Below are 568 nucleotides of genomic sequence, written 5' to 3'. Positions count from 1 at the left end.
AATTGTAGTCCATGTCATGAGACAAAGTGTATGTGAACTGCTGTATGGAAAGTGAATTTGCTCTGTAAACTTTCACCCAAATCACAATTAAAAAACAAACAACAACAAAACCAAAAAAATAACAAAGATCTATCCTGAAATACAACACTATTAGTGATTCATAAGCCTAAAAGGAACACCACTTAATGTGACTGTTACTCATATTTATACTAAAGCCAAAGATGTAGAAATTGAAGATTTCTACCAATTTGTGCAGTCTGAAATTGATCAGATATGCAGTCAAGATGTATTGATAGTTGCTGGTGACTGGAATGCGAAAGTTGGAAACAGAAGGAAGGATCAGTTGTTGCCAAGTATGGCCTTGGTGATAGAAACAATAGAATGCATCATAGAATTTTGCATGACTAATGACCTATTCATTGGAAATACCTCTTTTAAACAATGTAAATGGTGACTGTACATGAGAATCTTCCCAGATGGAATAAATAGGAATCAAATACACTATTCCTCACTTACCAATGTCTCATTTATCTGACATTCACCTTTTGCTACTATTTTGCACATTAAC

Source organism: Orycteropus afer, unplaced genomic scaffold, assembly GCF_000298275.1.
Source record: "Orycteropus afer afer isolate SDZICR_OR568_19922 unplaced genomic scaffold, OryAfe1.0 scaffold00192, whole genome shotgun sequence".
NCBI classification, from domain to species: domain Eukaryota; kingdom Metazoa; phylum Chordata; class Mammalia; order Tubulidentata; family Orycteropodidae; genus Orycteropus; species Orycteropus afer.
This window is presented reverse-complemented; position numbering follows the sequence as displayed.